We start from the raw sequence: 20,277 nt of genomic DNA on the forward strand, positions 1-20,277 counted from the left end.
CATGCTCTTAATAAATGGTTTTTTTTTTTTGAATACACAAATGAAGTAATGAATGGAGGAATGTGGTTGCAAGACTTTCATTGCCATCTCCTGAAAACATGTTAGTGTGTTACTGATAAAATGTGTCATCATAAATTGGGCAAAATATGCCCTATGGTGTTTGATTGTTATAGAGTAGTAGAATTATTAATTTCCCTAACTTAGATATTATGTTTTGATGAGTTCAGCCTAATAATGACAAACAAGACGATGACCCCCATTATTATGGCTATCTGTGTTTAGAAGGCCAAAATAGATCTCTAGGAAGTTGATTTAGCTTATCAATAAGGTTGGATATGCTTTAAATGAAATGTTTAGTTTTTTTTCTGAGGGATCTGGAGGGTTTACAAGGTTAGGAAGGCCCCACAGCTAAATAACTGCTGAGGTCCTCCCCTTAACTCCTTTCTACCTTCTTTGCTTCCTCCTTCTTCTAACTGCATTGGAAGCTACTTTCCTTACCTGAAATCACGTTTTCTCTGAGTACAAATGTGGAAACAAATTGTAGAGGAGAGTGGTAAATGCAGAGTAGATGGATAAAAATAATGATCCAAGAATGATGATGGTGAAATATGACATTTTCTGGTGTTGGATATAATAATGGGTAGAGACAGAGGAAGGGGAAAAACAGACTGGCTTTTGCCATGGCAACAATAAGTGCATTTATTATATAAACAGAAGAAGGAAAAGCATTCATTTGGTCCCTGTGCTTTTCTTTCTAAATCCTCAGGTTCTCCTGTTTTTAGTTTAGTTTAGATTCTCAAAAGAGGCTAGCCAGTTGCCTTGCAATGACATCAATCATTTCTTTAAATGCCTCAAATATACAGGTATATACTTGACTCCTTGATATTTTATTGTTTAAAAATAAATAAATCAAGGATTTCTTTTAAAGCTCATCAAAGAATAGATTGAGTCCTCTTCTGTCAAGCACAGAATGCTCTCTTTAAAAGTTTGTATCTTTATTTTGAGGCAATAAACTTACAAGCAGGAATCAAGGTACAGTTTTCTTTTCAATTCAGTATCATTAGAAAAATTGTCTGGCTCATTCATGTATGTCTCAAGTGTAAATGGCCATCCATGCATCTCTGGCAGAGAAACACTAAGTGTTCCTAGTCTAAAAGGAAAACCAATGTGCACTTGAGTAGCAGCATTCACTTTATAGACAGTTCAAAGGGCACTTTTCTTTACTATGTCAAAATGCCCTTAATGTTCTCTGGTGCCAGTGGGAAAAGGAAAGTTATTAAATGCTTACAATAGTGAAACATTCATTGTATTTTAGGAGATGGGAAAGATAGGGGAAAATAGATGGCAAACTAATTGCAAGTAGAGAATGCAGTGAGTTTCCTAAAGAGAATTCCTGTGTTTTCACAATATTCTTCCTTTTTTTGAGTGTTGGGGAGGGAGGGTACAAAATTGAAAACTGTGGAAAGGTTCATTTAATAAGTTTTCTGAATAATCCAAAATTTGCAACATGAGCTGTAGGATGGGTTGAGGAAAGTTGATGAGGCAGGAGCTTAAAAATATACCAAATTTCTGGCTCTAGATATCAGTCCCACCATTTATTAGCTATATGAATTTGGGCAAGATACTTAATATCTTTGAATTTCAGTTTCCACAAGTATACAATTAGGATGATGAATTCTACCACAGAGACATGACATGTTATCAGGTTTAGTGTAATAACATATACAAAGCAGCCAGTAGGGGGGCTGGCATATGCTAGGGCTTCAAAAATTGGTACTATGTTTCCATTCCCACTGTCACTTAAGTTCAGATCTGTAGAATCTCTTCTTTGGGAATTTTAATATCTTCCAATCTTCCTTGCCTACAGTTCACCAATGTTTGCTTTTACCCCAGCGTTTATACAACATTTAATACACAACCTTCTTCTAACCGATACTTAATATTGTGCCATGTCTTATTTTCTAATGAATTCAAATTCCTCATCATAGCATCTAAGGACATCTATGATCTGACCCCAAACTACTGGGGTATGGGAAGGGAGGAAGTTTGAATAGGTGAAACACAGAGGATATTTTTTTAAATGGTGAAACCATTCTGATGATACTGTAATGGTGAATACTCAACACTATGCATTTATCAAAACCCATAGAACTTTATTTACAGCATGGAGTGAGCCTTAGTATATAAAAATTTTAAAAAATCATTTAGGAGGTCAGGGCATCCAGGGTGGAATATAGAACAAGACAAAACAAACAAATTTGACTACAAATCTATGAAAAAAAGTCACCAAAAGGACTTGGGGGAAGATTTGCTACCTAATTAACTTTGGAAATGAGTGGAAACTGTAAGACTAAGGGAAAAGGATTTGTATGTAAGCACTGTATTCTACTTGATAAAGTTTCCTGTGGAGGGATGGGCTAGCCATTCTGAAACCACCATACGTGTATACTGGAGTTGAACAATTAAGTAAATGGAATGCAGATATTGGGGGCCAGGTGTGTTGTTGAAATGCGAGCTTACTGGTAAGCAAAGGGAGAAGGCAAGAATGACCCATGGGGTTATGGATTAGAGTTGGAGACAGCAGTGTGAACTCAAACTTACATTATTATAGATATAGATGTTTATATATAGAAATATTTATAGTTAGGCATACATTCAGAAGTTAGCTATACACACACACACACACACACACACACACACACACACATCTTGCTCTAAAAGCTGAAAAGGTTAAGGATCAAGAACACACTTAGCACCAGATCTTTGTTTCTAATACTATTTGTTTCAATAAAAGGAACTAGGGAGCTCTGGAGAAATGGCTAGTTATTAGGAAGATGTGCAAAATGAGTCGAGAGCATGTTGTAGTGCCATGAAATAAAGAATTGCTTTAAAAAACCTTCACAATCATGGGGCATATCGAAGGGAAACATGAGCCAATGTAAGTAGTTCCTAATGGCCTAAGATGGAACAATTTGAACAACAAAATAAATAAAGCAGCATTGCATTATAATGTAGGATATAAAATAAATATCTATGTCTATACTGATATAAATAAATAATTAAATAAGTACATGAATGGGGAAGAAGACAGATCTGTGCAGTAGAATTCCAAGTAATTTGTGTGGCTCCTCCATCCTCAAGGAGGTAGAACATAACTGCCCACTCCTTAAGTGTGGGCTGAGCATAATGACTTCCTTCCAAAGAGCACAGTATGGAAAGGGGGAAAAAAGTACCTTTGAGGGGTGAAACCTGATAAACATTACCTCAGCCAGGTGATCAAGGTCAATATCACAGTGGGAAGCCATGTTGATAGTATTTATTTTTTGTGTGAATTAATATGAATGGCGCTTTACTCCTATGGTCTTCCTCACCACATTACATACAACCACAACCTAATTATGGGAAAAAAGTTAGACAAAGCATGATTGAGGGACATCGTATAAAATAGCTGACCAGTGCTAAAAACTGTGAAGGTCATCAAAAACAAGAAAAGTGTGAGCAATTCTCATAGCCAAGAGCAGCCTAAGGAGACTTGTCTACTACTTGCAATGTAGTGTCCAGGATGGGATTCTGGAACAGAAAAAGAATATAAAGTAAAAACTAATGAAAATTGAATGTATTATGGACATTAATTAAAAATTATATATCAGTATTAGTTCACTGATTGTGACCAATGCACTATACTAATGTGGGTTGATAGGAGTGACTGGTGGTGAAGTCTATGGGGATTTTACTATCTTTACAACTTTTCTGTAAATCTGAAAACTTCAAATGAAAAGTTTATTTTAAAAATCCCTATGCCAAATTTTATTCCATATCAATTAAACCAGAAAGTCTGGGATTATGAGCCAGGCATTAACATTTTTTAAACATCCCAGTTGCTATCAGTGTGCAGCAAAGTTTGGGGTCCTCTGGGGTAGAAGTCCCTGAGCCACAGAGGCTGTACTATTTTGGCTGTCCTTAATTCATGCAAAATGTTCTGAACTAAATGAAAGTGTTGACTGTTGCTTCTATTTTATACCTATGTGAAATTGAATTTTTAGTAATGAGCTTGATAAAAATAAAGTACTGGAACAAGTTGCCCATTTGAGCACCACTTGATGTTACACTATTGGATAATAGAGCCTCTAATTGACATATGCATCAAACATCTAATCACAAGCAGTATTATATCTTAAAATGTCTCTTGTAATTTTCCTCCAGTTGAAGTGAAGAAAAACCAAAAGGGATATGCACACTTACTCCATCCTTTCCTCTATCAAATCCCCATCCCCTCACCAGTGCATATCGACATGCTCTATTGAATTCCACCACACTTCCGGTTTCTGCCATCTTTGACCTGCTCTGGGCTCCAGGAGGCTAGCGCTATGCACCGCAGTCCTCAGATCTCCTTGCCCTCTGGTTTCCAGCTAGGTCCAGGCAGGATGGAGCAGATAGGTGTCACATTTTTAGCTCTACTCTTTCTCTTCCTTATCATGGTTCTGGCAGTGGTTGCGTTTATTGCAACTCCAGCTGTCACTTGGCTCTGGAAACATGGTTCCGTTTCCTAACCCTTCAGGCTGAGGAGTAATTGCTTCCTGCTGGTGCTAGACTCTGTGTAACTCACCATCCCTTATTGAGTTATTATTATTATTTTTAATTTTTAGTTTGCCCACACCTCTGTAAATTGTTTCTTTTCTGAAATATTCTTTAGTTTAACCCTTTGAGGGTGCTATCTGTTTCTTGTTAGAATTCTGACTGATACAATTAGTCTGTAGTTGTCAACTCTCTGTTCTTGCGAATGGCAACTCTTCCCTCCCCACCCCCTAACACACACCCTTTTTGAGCTAAGATAATGCCCTGTCTACTGTTTTGGTCTTAAAAATATTCTTCTTTTAGAACATTATTTTCCCTAAACCCTTGTTTGGCAAAAAGAAAGAGTTGGCAAACTTACACTGGTTCCCCACATATTTTTGAAATTTCCCTTTCAAGATCCAGACTGTGGGAACCATTGATGTAAATGAGTGTTCAACTTTGAAACACTAAGGGGATCCAGCTGTAATTCATTTTACCGCAAGAATCTTACAAATCTGGTGAAAGTTGCCAACGGCTGTTACAGAAGACACACAAGTTGCTGGGGTTCAGTTGCTTGCATAACTTATTGTCCTGCTCCTCATAAAGAGGGAAATAGTATCAGGGAAAATAGAAGGAACTATAAAAATTAAAGAGGTTATTTTCTGTGTCCTTTGCCACACAAGGAGATTATAGGGCACCGTGTTTTGAGTCTCAAGAATTCACACAAGTATTGCATTTCCTTGGAGTTGTGATGGGAGCAGGAATAAAAAAAGAGAATTAGAGTGCATCTGAAAGTTTCAGCAAGAAGTTGAAAGGACTCTTCAATGAAGTATGGATGTTAGGTGACAGTGACTTAGAATTTTCACTTAACAGATCTATAAATGTTTACATTTACACTATTTCTAAGTCCTTTTTATGATAAATAATTACAAAAGCTCATTTATAAATAACTCCATCACTAAGCACCACACACATTGGGAATTTGTGGGGTTTTTTTTCAAATTTTATTTTATTTTTGATTGACAAACAAGAATTGTATACATTTCTGGGGTACAATGTGACGTTTTGGTACATGTGTGTATTATGGAGTGATTACATCAGGCTAATTAACATATCCATCACCTCAAATATTTATCATTTCTCTGTGGTGAGAACATTTAGAAACATTTCTCAGCTGTTCTGAACTATGCAATGCACTATTATTAACTATAGTCACCATGTTGTGCAATAGATCATCAGAACTTATTCCTCCTACCTAAAATGTTGTGCCAGTTGAACAACATTTTCCCCTTTTTCATCCATACTCTCACCCCCACCCCTACCAGCTTGTGGTAACAACTCTTCTACTTTCTACTTCTATGAATTTTTTTAGATTCCACTTGTAAGTTAGATAATATGGTATTTTTCTCTCTATGCCTGGCTTATTTCACTAAACATAATATCCTCTAGGTTTATTCATGTTGTCATAAATGACAAAATTTCCTGTTTTTTTAATGCTGAATAGTATTCCATTGTATATAACACATTTAAAAAATTCACTCATCCATTGATAGACACTCAGGTTATTTTCATATCTTGACTATTGTCAGTAATGGTGCAGTAAATATGGGAGTGCAGACATCTCTTCGGCATATTGACTTCAATTCCTTTGGGTATATACCCAGAAATGAGATTTCAGGATCATATGGTAATTCTATTTTTAGTTTTTTTAAAAAAACTTCCACACTGTTTCCAAAATGGGTATACTAAGTTACAATTCCATCAACAGTGTACAAGGGTTCCTTTTCTCCACATTCTTGCCAGTACTTATCTTTCATATTTTTGATAATAGTCAATCTAACAGGTGTGAGGTGATATCATATTGTGGTTTTAATTTGTAATTCTCTGTTGATTAGAAATGTTGAGAAATTAAAAAATATATCTCTTGGCCATTTGTTTTCTTTTGAGAAATATGTACTGAAATCATTTGCTCATTTTTTAATCGGGTTATGTGTTTTCTTGTTATTGAGTAATTTGTGTTCCTTGTATATTTTGGAGATTAGCCCCTTCTCCAGTGTATGATTTGCAAATATTTTTTCCCAGTTTGTGGGTTGTCTTCACACTCTGTGAATTGTTTCCTTTGCTGTGCAGAAGCTTTTTAGTTTGATGCAATCTCATTTGTCTATTTTTGCTTTCATTGCCTGTGCTTTTGGGGTCATATCCAAGAAATCACTGCCCAGACCAGTGTCATGGAGCTTTTCTATTACTAGTTTTATAATTCCAGGTTCTACATTTAAGTATTTAATTTATTTTGAGTTGCTTCTTGTATAAAAAGTGAGATAATGGTCCATTTTTATTCTTCTGCATGTGGATATCCAGTTTTCTCAACACCATTTGTTAAAGAGTTGTCTTTGTATTTTGTGTTCTTGGCGCCTTTGTGGAAAATCAATTGACTGTTTTGATTACTATATGTTTGTAATCTATTTTGAAATCCAGTAGTGTGATGTCTCTAGCTTTGCTCTTTTTGGTCAAGATTTATTTGGCTATTTGAGGTCTTTTGTAATTGTATATAAATTTTGGATTTTTTTTTCTATTTCTGTAAAGAGTGACATTGGAATTTTTTTCATTTCAAAAATTTAAGGGTATGAATGGTTTTTGTTACAAAGATAAATTATATCATGCTGAAGTCAAGGCTTGCAGTGTACCTGTCACTAAAATAGTGTACATGGTACATGATAGGTAGATTTTTACCACTCATTCTCCTCCTAACCTCCCTCTTCGTAGTTTTCAATGTCAATGACATTACTTTATGATCAGAAATATCCCTTATTTAGGTCCCACTTATAAGGGAGAATATGTATTTATTTTTCTATTTCTGAGATACTTCACTTAGGATAATGGTCTCTAGTTCCATCCTCTTGTTACAAATTACTTTATTTCATTCCTTTTTATGGCTGGGTAATACTTCATGGAGCATGCATATATATATGTGTGTGTGTGTGTGTGTGTGTGTGTGTGTATATATATATTTTTTGTATATATATATACTCTCCCTCTCATTTTCTTTATCCACTCAGCCATTGATGGACACTTAGATTGATTCCTTATCTTTGCAATTGTGAATTGTGCTGCAATAAATATTTGGGTGCAGGTATTTTTTTGTAAAATGACTTCTTTACCTTTGAGCAGATACTCAGTCTTGGGATTGCTGAATTCAATGGTAGGTCTACGTTTAGTTCTTTAACGAATCTCCATATTGCTTTCCATAATGGTTGTACTAGTTTACATCCCCACCAACAGTGTATAAATGTAACCTTTTCAATGCATCTGTGCCAACATCTATACCTTTTGATTTATTAATAATTGTATTTCTGATAGGGGTAGGGTGGCATCACATTGTGGTTTTCATTTGCATTTCTCTGATAATTAGTGGTGTTAAGCATTTTTTTCATATGTCTGTTGGTCATTTATCTATATTATTCTGAAAAAAAGTCTGTTCATGTCTTTGTTTAAATTTTAGAATATTACGGGGGTACAAACACTTTGATCGCATAAATTGCCTTTGCACACCTGACTCAAAGCTACAAGCATGGCCATTCTCTAGACAGCACACACTGTGTCCATTAGGGTTGAATTTACCTATCCCCTCTTTCCCCTCCCACCTGCCCAATGAATTAATTACTTACTTCTCAATGAATGAATTACTTCCATATGTGCATATAAACATTGATTGATTAGTACCAATTTAATGGTGAGTACATGTGGTGTTTGTTTTTCCACTCTTGTGATACTTCACTTTAGAAGAATGGGCTCCAGCTTCATCCATGGTAATATAAAAGGTATTAATTTCTTGTTTTTTTATGGTTGAGTAGTACTCCATGGTATACATATACTACATTTTGTTAATCCATCTATGTATTGATGGGCACTTGGGTTGTTTCCACATCTTTGCAATTGTGAACTGTGCTTCTATGAACATCCAAGTGCATATGTCTTTTTTATGGAATGTCTTATTTTCCTTAGGGTAGATTCCCAGTAGTGGGATTGCCGGATGACATGGTAGTTCTACTTTCAGTTCTTTGAGGTATCTCCATGTTACTTTCCATAGAGATTGTACTAGTTTGTAATCTCACCGGCCAAGTATGAGTGTTCCTATCTCTCCAGATCCTTGCCAACATTTGTTATTTTAGGACTTTTTGATAAAAGCTATTCTTATTGGAGTTAAGTGATATCTCATTGTAGTTTTGATTTTCATTTCCTTGATGATTAGAGATGTTGAGTATTTTTTCATATGTTTGTTGGTCATTAGTCTATCTTCTTTTGAAAAGTTTCTGTTCATGTCATTTGACCACTTTTTAATGAGGTTGTTGGTTTTTTTCTTGCTGATTTGACTGAGTTCTTTATAGATTCCAGTTACCAGCCCTTTGTTGGATGTATAGCATGCACATATTTTTTCCATTCTGTTCATGTTTTTTGCCCACTTTTTGATGAGGTTATTTGTTTCTTTCTTGATGCCTTGTTTGAGTTCTGTGTAGATTCTGGGATATGAGCCCTTTGTCAGATGTATAGTTTGTGAATATTTTCTCCCATTCTGTTATCTCTTTATTCTATTGATTATTTATTTTGCTGTACAGAAATTTTTCAGCTTAATTAAGTTCCATTTATTTAGTTTTGTTTTTGTTGTATTTGTTTTTGGAGTCTTATTTATAAATTCATTGCCTTGGCCAATGTCCAAAAGAGTTTTTTCTACATTTTCTTTTAGAATTTTCATGGTTTCAGGTCTTACATTTAAGTCTTTAATCATCTTGAGTTAATATTTGTATATGGTGAGAGATGGGATCCAGTTTCATTCTTCTACATTGGCTATCCAGTTTTCCCAGTACCATTTATTGAATAAGTCATTCTTTCCCCAATGGATGTTTTGGTTTGCTTTGTCAAAAATCAGTTTGGTCATAGCTATAGTGTTTTATTTCTGGGTTCTCTATTCTGTTCCATTGGGTTACATGTCAACTTTTGTACCAGTACCATACTATTTTGGTTACTATTGGCTTGTAGTATAATTTGAAGTCAGGTAATGTGATGTCTCAAGATTTGTTCTTTTTGCTTAGGATTGCTTTGGCTATTTGGGCTCTTTTTTGGTTCCATATGAAGTTTAGGACTAATTTTTGTAGATCTGGAAAAACAACATTGGTATTTTGATGGGAATTGTGTTGAATTTGTAAATTACTCTGAGCACCCTGAACGTTTTAATGTTGATTCTTCTAATCCATGAGCATGGGATATTTTCCATTTGTTTGTGTCATCTATGATTTCTTTCATCAGTGTTTTGTAGTTCTCCTTGTAAAACTACTATACTTAACCTCCTTGGTTCAGTATATTCCTAGGTATTTTATTTTCTTTGCAGCTATTGTAAATGCTATTGCATTCTTTATTCAACTCTCAGCTTGACTGTTAATAGTATATAGAAATGTGACTAATTTGTGTACATTAATTTTGTAACCTGAGACTTTACTGAATCTATTTATCAATTCCAGGAGTCTTTTGGAATTGGAGCCTCTAGGGCTTTCTAGATATAACATCATATCATTGGCAAACAGGGATAGTTTGACTTCCTCTTTCCCAATTTGGATATCCTTTATTTCTTTCTCTTGTGTGATTGCTATGGGTAGAACTTTCAGTACTATGTTGAATAGAAGTGGTGACAGTGGGCACCCTTGTCTTGTTTCAGATCTTGGGGGAAGTCTTTTGAATTTTCCCCATTCAGTATGACATTGGCTATGGGTTTGTTATAAATAGCTTTTATTATTTTGAAGTATGTTCCTCTGTGTCTTGTTTATTGAAGGTTTTTATCATGAAAGAGTGCTGGATTTTATTGAATGTTTTTTCTTCATCTATTGAGATGATCATATGGTCTTTGTTTTTCATCTGTTTCTGTGGTGAATCACATTTATTGGTTTACATGTGTTGAACCATCCTTGTATCCCTGGGATGGAACCTACTTGATCATGGTGAATTATCTTTTTGATGGGTTCTTGATTTTGGTTTGCTAGAATTTTCTTGAGGATTTTTGCATCTATGATCATGAGGGATATAGGTCTATAATTTTCTTTTTTTGTTGTGTCCTTTCTTGGCTTTGGATCAGGGTGATACTGGCTTCATAGAATGAGTTAGGGAGAATTTCTTCCTTCTTGATATTGTGGAGCAGTTTCAGTAGGATAGTGCCAATTCTTCTTTGTAGATCTAGTAGAAGTTGTCTGTGAATCTATATGATCCTGGGATTTTGTTGTTGTTGGGAGGCTTTTTATTTTATTACAGTTTCAATCTTGGTTTTCATTATTGGTCTTCAGGATTTCTATTTCTTTCTCATTCAGTATAGAGAGGTTGTGTGTTCCCCCAAATTTAATAATTTCCTCTATATGTTCTAGTTTGTGTGTATGGAGGTTTTCATAGTAGTCATGAATGATATTTTGTATTTCTGTAGTATCAGTTGTAATGCCTCCTTTTTCATTTCTGATAGAGCTTATTTGAACCCTTTCTCTTCTATTTCTAGTTAATCTAGGTTGTGGTCTATCAATTTTGTTTATCTTTTCAAAGAACCAACTTTTGTTTCATTGGTCCTTTGGGTGTGTACTTTTTTCCCTTTTGTTGTTTGGTTTGAAAAATTTTTTAATTTCCATCATTGACCCTAGGATCATTCAGCAGTAGGTAGTTTAATTTCCATTTATTTGTGCAGATTTGACAGTTCCTCTTGCAATTGATTTCTAGTTTCATTCCACTGTGGTCTGAGAAGATGCATGGTATGATTTCAATTTTTCTGAATTTGCTGAGACTTGTTTTCTGGGCTAACAATTGATCTATCTAGGAAAATGTCTCATATGCTGTTGAGAAGAATGTATATTCATAGTTTTTGGGCAGAATGTGCTATAAGTGTCTGTTAGATCCATATGTTATAAAGTACTGTTTAAGCCCACTGTTTTTTGTTGATATCTGTGTCATTGATCTGTCCAGTTCTGTCAGTGGAGTCTTGGCATCCTCAGCTATTGTGATACTGCTTAGATCTAGTAGAAGTCATTTTATGAACTGGGGGGCTCCCATTTTAGGTACATATATATTTAGGATTGTTATATCTTCTTGCCAAATTTCTCTCTTTTTTTTTTTTTTTTTTTGAGACAGAGTCTCGCTTTGTTGTCCAGGCTAGAGTGAGTGCCGTGGCGTCAGCCTAGCTCACAGCAACCTCAAACTCCTGGGCTTGAGTGATCCTTCTGCCTCAGCCTCCCGAGTAGCTGGGACTACAGGCATGCGCCACCATGCCCGGCTAATTTTTTATATATATATCAGTTGGCCAATTAATTTCTTTCTATTTATAGTAGAGACAGGGTCTCGCTCTTGCTCAGGCTGGTTTTGAACTCCTGACCTTGAGCAATCCGCCCGCCTCGGCCTCCCAAGAGCTAGGATTACAGGCGTGAGCCACAGCGCCCGGCCCAAATTTCTCTCTTAGTCATTATACAATGACTGTCTTTGTGTGTGTGTGTGTTTTTACTGTTTCTCATTTAATCTTTATTCTATTTCATATGAGAATAGCTACTTTTGCTCACTTTTGGTTTTCATTTGTGTAGAATATTTTTCCATCCCTTTACCTTGAGTCTATGAGAATCCTTGTGATTTGGATGGGTTTCTTGGAGACATCATATATTTTGGTTGTGGTTTTTCAGTCATTCAGCCAATCTGTATCTCTTAAGTGGAGCATTAAGACCATTTACATTCAATGTTAGTATTGATATGTGAGATACTATTTTGTTCATGATGTTGATTGTTACCTACTCACTTTGTTTTCTCCCTTGTGTTACTTTTTATAAGAGCCATGAGCTTTAACTTTCATGTGTTTTTGCACTGGTGGGTATTGATTATTCTATTTCATGCATAGAGCACTTTGAAGCATTTCCTGTAGGGCAGGTCTAATAGTGATAAATTCCCTTAGTGTTTGCTTGTCTAAGAAAGACTTTATTTCTCCTTTATTTATGAAACTTGGTTTTGTAAGGCACAAAATTCTTAGCTGGCAGTTATTCTGTTTAAAAAGACTAAAAATGGGGTCCCAGTCCCTTCTGGCTTGTAAGATTTCTGCTGAGAAGTCTGCTGTTAGTTAGATGGATTTTCCTTAGTAAATTATTCTTTCATTTCGTCTTACAGCTTGTGGGATTTTCTCCTTCAGTTTGACTTTAGCCAGACTGATGACTATGTGCTTTGGTGATGTCCTGTTTGCCATGAATCTTCCAGGTGTTCAATGACCATCTTATATCTGGATGTCTAAATGTCTAGTGTTATCAGGGACATTTTCCTCAATTACTTCCTCAAATAGATTTTCTATGCTTTTTGCGTTTTCTTCTTCTCCATCAATGCCTATAATTCTTATACTTTTTCACTTTACATAGTCCCATGTTTCTCAGAGTGATTGTTCATTCTTCTTTTTTTCTTACATTTTCAATTGATTGAGTTAAATTGGAAGCCTTTTCTTCAAGCTCTGAATTTCTTCTACTCAGTCTAGTCTATTGTTTCAACTTTCTGCCTGATTTTGAAATTCCCTAAATGTCTCTTTCATTTCTTTAAATTCTGTTATATATTTTCTTATTTTATCTATCTCTTTATTGAATTTTTCATTCATGTCCTGAATTATTTTTTTGGTTTCTTTGTGTTGGTTTTCAATTTTCTCATCAAGCCTGTTGATCTTGTCATCCATATTCTGAATTCCAGATCTGACATTTCAGCAATTTCCTTTCAGTTGGAGTCAGTTGCTGGAGAACTATTGTGGTCAAACAGCTTTTTTTTTTTTTTTTCATGTTGCCAGAGTTCTTGTGCTGGTTCTTTCTCATGTGAAACCTGTTCTATCAGCTAAGACAAATAGATAGGTTTGCTGTGTGCCTGATCTCCTCTTATGGTAACTCTCCTACTCAGTGAAGAGAGGAAAAAGTCCCTGGATGATGCACTTGAGTCCTACTCAAGAATATTGACATGACAAGAGAGGGGTAGATGCACTGGGAGCCTTTAACACTATCCTTCTCCTCCATCTCATGTCTCACCATTCTCCTGCGGTTGTCATGGGCAGTCCATGCACCACAGAGTGAGTGATTGCTCCACTCAAGTTTGTGGGGCTATGGTGATTATTGGTTTGCATTAACTTGAGCCCTCTCCCACTCAGATCTGGTGTTTTTCAGCTCTGCCCAGGTCCCCTGTTGGTGGTATAATAATTCTTGCCTGCACATGGGGTATGCAAGAGTTCCTGTCCTCCCTGCTCCCTCCTGGGCCTGGCAGGAGAAATGAGGAGGCATTACCAATGAATCTGACCCCCAGGTAGATGGAGTATTCTGAGCCTGAAATCTTAAAATGGTGTCAGCTGCAGTACGCAGGGTTTGCAAGCCCTTGGTTCCCCACTGTGCCTTCTCTCTGGAATAACATTCCTGCATAGTCTCTAGTCCACTCCCTATGTCAATCTGGTGGCCTGCTGTGGTGAAGGGTCCTTTCCACAGCTTGGATAGCAATGTCTTCAGGAGAAGTGTGGAGCCCTGGGATTCTCTTTCCTGTCCTTTCTCTGTGTGTGGGTGCCTTCCCCATGTGCGTCCAATCCCAAACAGAAGGTTGCCTCTTTACCTTCTCCTTTACTTTGGTAGTCTCCTATCACCTCTCTGTTGATTCCCAATGCTCTCTCATAGATGATCAATCTGAAGGTGAATATCCATGTGCCATTTTCAATCTTCTCCATGTGGATGGTGTGTGTAGGCTGCTTCTAATCCTTGACCATAATCTGACATTGGAATTTTGATAGATATTGAGTTGAACCAATGGATTGCTCTGTATAGTATGGATATTTGAACAATATTAATTATTCTTCTATTTCATGAACTTGGGATATCTTTCCATATATATATATATATTTTTTTTTTTTTTTTTGAGACAGAGTCTCGCTTTGTTGTCCAGGCTAGAGTGAGTGCCATGGCGTCAGCCTAGCTCACAGCAACCTCAAACTCCTGGGCTCAAGCGATCCTCCTGCCTCAGCCTCCCGAGTAGCTGGGACTACAGGCATGCACCGCCATGCCCAGCTAATTTTTTATATATATATCAGTTGGCCAATTAATTTCTTTCTATTTATAGTAGAGACGGGGTCTCGCTCTTGCTCAGGCTGGTTTTGAACTCCTGACCTTGAGCAATCCGCCCGCCTCGGCCTCCCAGAGAGCTAGGATTACAGGCGTGAGCCACCGCGCCCGACCTCTTTCCATATATTTTTGTCATCTTCAATTTCTTTTATCAATGTTTTATAATTTTCAGCCATACAGATATTTTGCTTCCTTTGTTAAGTTTACTCCTAAACATTTTTGTGTATTCTTTATGATAGTGTAAATAGGATCATTTTCTTAATTTCTTTTTCCACATAGTTCATTTTTAGTGTATTGGAACACTGGTTTTTATAAGTTGATTTTGTATCCTGAAACTTTACTGAATTAGTTTATGAGTTCTATCAATTTTTTGATGAAATTTTTAGAGATTTTTTTATCCATAAGATCATGTCATCAGCAAACAGAAAAACACACTTCTTTCTTTCCTATTTGGTTGCCTTTTTATTACCTTCTCTTGCCTAATTGCTCTGGCTAGGCCTTCCAGTACTACATTGAATAGAAGTGGTAAGAGTGGCCATCCTTGCTTTGTTCCTGATATTGAGATAAGGCCTTCAACTTATTACCATCGAGAATGATATTAGCTGTGGGCTAGGTATATATGACCTTTATTGTGTTGAGGAACATTCCTTCTATACCTACTTTTTTGAGAGTTTTTATCATGAAAGGATGTTGAATTTTGTCAGATCCTTTTCTGCATCTATTGAGATGATCATATGGTTTTTGTCCTTCATTCTGTTGGCATTTGTGTTTCTTAGTGTTTTAAATTGAATGTGCTTTATAATGTCAAGTACATCCAATCTATAATTGAAACAAAATTTTTGAAGTAACCTATGCTTGGGCAGGGTACAAAAACATAGGGCATATATTTATCATAGTTTAGTTTCCTTGACTTTAAAATTCTTCTATGTTGGGAATATAATATCCTTCTTTGTTATATTATATTATGTTTAACTTTGACTCCCAAGGCATTAACTCATCACTAGTTTTTATCTATTTAAAAATATTTTTATTGTTTTTATTCTCATTACTTTCTCTTCTCTGCATTTAGCTTAAAGCACAAAGCAATCTCTCTAAATCTATTCTTTCCTTTATATACTTTTAAAAGGTAACTTTAAAAGGGCTGAATAGCTTAGTCATAGAGAGGAGTGTTTTCTTTACAGTTATAAGCCAAACATAAGCTATTGTACTTATAGCATGAAAAAAAGAATTTTCCTTCTCTTTAAATTTTTACTACTGAAACAAAATAATAGAAACTGATTTATTTCTTCCTGTACCTGACGGTGGAAACCAGTCTGTGGAAAACTTGGGAATGGTAACAATATGTTTTCCATTATGTGGAAAGAATTGGTCAGTAAGAGGGAATGAAAATCACTTATTTCAAGAAACAAATAAAAGATGGAGAAGGTTACCTGTGATTTCAGGGTTCCTGAGGACCATCTGCATGTATGCTCTTCCTGTTATTTGACTGTTGAATCTTCCTGCTTCCATGAAATAAAAATTCCCCCTTTTGCTAAGCTATTGTTTTGGGTAGGACTCTGTAGGGTGCAAGTGATGAAAATATAACTAGAATTAGCTTAAGTAAAAGAGGGAATTGAGGAAAGACCCTCAGGTGGCTCACAGACTTAAGGAAAAACTTGATCTACTAAGCTTTAGGAAGGCAGGAGGAGGAAATTGGAGCTTGGGCCAGGAGCCAGGTAGTGTTGTGACACACTTTTCCCTCATGTGGCTTCTGCTCCTTTTCTTTCTGGGCATTGTGCCCTCTTACCTGATGTGTTTTCCCCAGTACTTTACTTTTTTACCATGTAACCCTCTTCCACTCATTGAAATTTTTGTGTCCATTGACACCAAAGGAGATATTACAGCACACTGTGTTTTGAGTCTCAAAAATATGCAAACCAGAGGTGAATTCAGGCTCTGAAGATTTCCCCCTACATTACAGAAAAAAGAGGAAAGCCAAAAGGGAAGCAAATAGAGCTCAGCTGGTACCACTGGGAAAGGAGCCTGTATCTAGTAGATGTCTTTATCACTAATAAGCACACATTGAGCATTTGTGTTTATTACTGTTTTATTTAATATTTTGAATGTGTTTCACAATATCAAGGACAGCCAATCTCTCAGGCCTGAGTCCTGTTGGGGAGGAATAATAGACACTCCCAATGAGTTTGGAGGGGATCCAAGAACCAGGAGAATCATAGAGTAGAGCTAGGAGTGAAGACCCCAGTGTTCTCTGCAACTTGGAGTAGTATGAGGCAGTATGTAGAAATAGCTGTGTGATAAAGGTAGTCAGATTGGAAGCAGCCTTGTAGAGTTCCAACTTGACTCAGCAAAGTTAGGAGCAGTAGAAAGATTTTTGAGTGTAGCAAAGACATGTGGTTGGGCCTTGGAAAACTTCACCAAGGTGCCTGTAGCCCAGAGTGGTGTTGGAGAAACAGGGTTAAGCAAGGAGAGTCATTGATCTTGAAGTGACCTTTGACATGGATCCACGTAGACCAACATTTAAAAAACAGGACAAGGAGTCATAATGCCAAATTCAACAGATGACTAAGGATCAGAACTTTTTCTTATCCTGGCCCTGCCTTCCTTCCTCCCCCTTGTCTCCTGCCTAGAAATTAGATGAGAACTCAAGGAAAAGAAATGGTAACATGAAATTCATTGAAGTTTAGTTTCTATCAGTTGGTAAAACAAGATCTCTTTGACGAGATTAAGTTCAGTTGCACAGAAAATTTAAGCTACACTTTCTGAGTGCTTGCTTATGTAGGCTAAAATTCAAATTCTGTTTTCTACTGCAGACCACCTTCTTACATGTGGCAGAGAACCTGGCTACCAGCATCTGCAGCTCACAACCGCATATATTCACCATCTGAAAGGAAGAAGCTCTTCCTCCCTATGACTCACACCTGGGCACTCTCATCCAAGCTCCTGTTTGAAAAGCTTCAGAGGACAGTCTGGAGTGGCCTTTCTCTAGTCATGGACCTATGCTATCTACCAATAGATAGAGATTCCTACAGAGTTAGGAATGTGACATACTATGGTTAGTCCAGCTTGGACCACATGCTCTGTGGCTTCTGAACCTGACTTGCTATATAACTGGCGGCCCTGATAGATCCATGTGTCAGAGAAGGAGCAGTTCCTCTGCCAAAAGGAAATATTAATACTTTGACCAGAGGAAGGGGAGAAGGGGAGCTGGCTGATAAAACTGTTTGAATTGGGTTATCTGTCTCCTATGTCCATACTAATAAAGGTGTCCTTAATGTCATATTAATATGATCAAGGCAAGAAACTAAAATTATGAACAAGATACTATGTCTTTTGTGACCCATTAGTTCAGAACTAGAACCTGGGCTCAGAGAAAACACACACACACACACACACACACACACACACACACACACACACACAGCTTTTTCATTGTAAATTTGTAAACTTTGCAGCAGTTTAACTATGAGAGTTGGCTTATAGGTCAGTGAATGGGCCTGGTGGCTTTTGCTCTCAAATCCCATTATATTCCCGCAGAGAACAAAGTGCTTTGTGCTATGTGAAAATTGGTTTGTAGTATGTGTGTACCAATCATGAGTATTATCAGAAATGCTGGCCACTTTCTTTTAAGGCTCATAGGGACTTAAATCTAAAATATTTTTTTTAAATAAAAACTTCACTGAGCTGCATAATTCTGAAATGATTTTATTCCAGCCAACTGTTTATTCATAGCAGCCTTTTCAAGTGATATTCTAGGAGTAATTTTCCAATATTTATTCTCTTAACTTTATCTCTCATTATATTCTTTCAGGTGCAAGGTAATAATAATTAACCTGGCTTATGTATAAAATTTGGAGAATTTTATAGTTTTTCTTCCACTGGGGTGTTCACTTCTGATAAATAGGTACATAGATTATAAATATAAAGGCATAGCATAAAGGACTAAAAAATGAAAAAAAAATTCCTTGAGGAAAAGTCATATTCTAGTCCATGTTCTGGTACTAATTTTAAGGTTGGGGTTAAATAATTTTTGTTCTTAGTATGAAATTGTAAACAAACAATCCAGTTGACTTGTCTTTCAACTCTACACGGCTTTTTGATCACAGTATAAATAGCTGCTGTGAGTTTTACTGCTGTTATGTAGGTTTGTAGGCAGTCAAGGTAATAGGATTCTTTCATATTTATGCGTACTGTATTCCAAAGGGTGAGGAAAGGTGTTCCAACAGATTAGGACTCTAAATGAATTACAGGTTGGGGCAACTGGCCAGTGAACACCACCTAGCAGTAACTGGGCTGCCCCGGGCCTTTGGGAGTATCTGAATGCCTCTAGTTCCTAGGAATAATTTCCAAAGAGTACATGATCTTACATAGGTATTTTCAAATAACTCTTTTTCCCCCTTGACCATAAAAGTAACATATGATGATTGTAAATAACTTGGAAAAATAAAAATAAACAGCAAAATAAACTCATCCATTATTCTATAATTCAAACATAACCTCAGTTAATGTTTTGGTGCATTTCTCATCATTTTCCCCTGTGTATATATGCATATATTTAAAAACCATAGAGATTATGCTACATATATAACTCCTCTAATATATGTTCTATGGAAATTTAGAATAAAAATCCCTTTGGTATGTGAATTTTAAACAGTACTACTACAGATATATAAGCATTGTGAAATAACTTCATAAATTAAAATACTTTTGTTTTTGTTCTTTTTTTTTTAAATAGTTGTTTTATTTGCTCTATGTGGAGGGGAAGAAAGGTGGCCTGTTTTTGTTCTTTTTAACTATACAAACAAAAACTATAAGATTTACCTTTTATCCTTCAGGCCAGTGTATATTAGTTGGGCAATTTCTACATCTAAGATACTTAATTGAGTCATAAACACTTTAAGAGATAAAGAAAAAAACATCAACATTGATAAGACACCAATCTTTGCCCTCAGAGCATTTATATAAATATATGCACAACTAGTCATTAAATGAATCGGGCATTATTTCATGATAAAATGGAAACAAAATCAATTTCTGAATAAGCATAGGCCATAGACAACATAGTTCCAATTTGGGAGAGTATAAAGAATCTTTATTTGGCTCTTGGCATATTGGCTACGATATCAACCACCAGAAAAATGGTAATGGGTGATGGTTGAGGGAGAGGTGTTATGTAATGAAGAAAGAACTTTCAGGATAGCATAGCATGAACAAAATCAGGAAGTGAAAAAAAATGCAAAGATGTGTTTAGGTAACTGTAAGCTGTCACCTGTAGTGGAGGAATGTACTGGGAAACCAAGTATACAAGACACTGCGAATGAATGTGATTGCCAGACTTAGTTTAAACTTTATTCTATAGGCAGTGCGGAACCATAGATAATTTTGAGCAAGGGCATAAAATGATCAGGGCTGTATCTTAAAAATGTTATATGGACCCTAAAATGCCTAGGAGGAATGACATGGCCGTCTATGTGTAGGTATGCATTTGTTTATTTGTTCTCTAACATCTCATATTTCTTTTTAAATATAAGTTATACATATATTTTTATTTTAAATTTTGTACCCCAATAATCCAATAATACCTTCTTAGAACTTCCTAAAA

General features: G+C 36.1%; 1 long non-coding RNA gene across 1 annotated transcript in view; it reads left to right on the forward strand.

Annotated features, from left to right (window-relative positions):
• The window catches only part of LOC142876840 (uncharacterized), a 42,320-nt gene extending 23,103 nt beyond the window's left edge, over positions 1-19,217 (forward strand). The window contains exon 3 of the long non-coding RNA XR_012923658.1: positions 17,489-19,217. This is a non-coding gene — a long non-coding RNA (uncharacterized LOC142876840). The remainder of the gene's footprint in view (positions 1-17,488) is intronic.
• The last annotated feature ends 1,060 nt before the right edge of the window (positions 19,218-20,277 follow it).

The sequence above is a fragment of the Microcebus murinus genome, chromosome 2 (genome assembly GCF_040939455.1).
Source record: "Microcebus murinus isolate Inina chromosome 2, M.murinus_Inina_mat1.0, whole genome shotgun sequence".
NCBI classification, from domain to species: Eukaryota; Metazoa; Chordata; class Mammalia; order Primates; family Cheirogaleidae; genus Microcebus; species Microcebus murinus.